The sequence below is a fragment of the Odontomachus brunneus genome, unplaced genomic scaffold, assembly GCF_010583005.1.
Source record: "Odontomachus brunneus isolate Ranch 3 - 2012 unplaced genomic scaffold, Obru_v1 Obru_scaffold_070, whole genome shotgun sequence".
NCBI classification, from domain to species: Eukaryota; Metazoa; Arthropoda; class Insecta; order Hymenoptera; family Formicidae; genus Odontomachus; species Odontomachus brunneus.
This window is the reverse complement of record NW_022639520.1, coordinates 1,475,016-1,475,509: the sequence shown is the minus strand read 5'-3', so window position 1 is coordinate 1,475,509 and position 494 is coordinate 1,475,016.

Below are 494 nucleotides of genomic sequence, written 5' to 3'. Positions count from 1 at the left end.
CGAGCGAGATCGGGTGTGAATACGCCGATACATCGGCTACTCACGCCCCATCTCGTCTCTTGCGACGCCGACGGGCAAGCAAGCGCGTAGCTGTCAGAACCGCGAAGACAGCATACGACACTGTGCTACGACTTCGATACCGCCGACACTGCGCGGTCCCCGCGACCAGCCACACGAACCGCGTACGAATCGCGAACACCGAATCACGACACGCGACCGCCTGCCGAATCTCCGAGGCGAGCCTAGCCATCGCGCTATACGCTCCGCCTACCGACTTACCTATCGCGGCCTACCGAAACCGCAATCCGGTAGCTGGCGCCGTCACCCAGAAACTTTGTATACTAATACGCGAACACTCTGTACCAAGGCTAAATAAATCTTTTTGTTATTTTTATCTTACATTCCGCGTCCGTTTATTTCACGAACCCGGACTCCGACGAGCGAATACATCCGCGGCAACGACACCAACCGACACGCGGAGTACGGTTGTTACA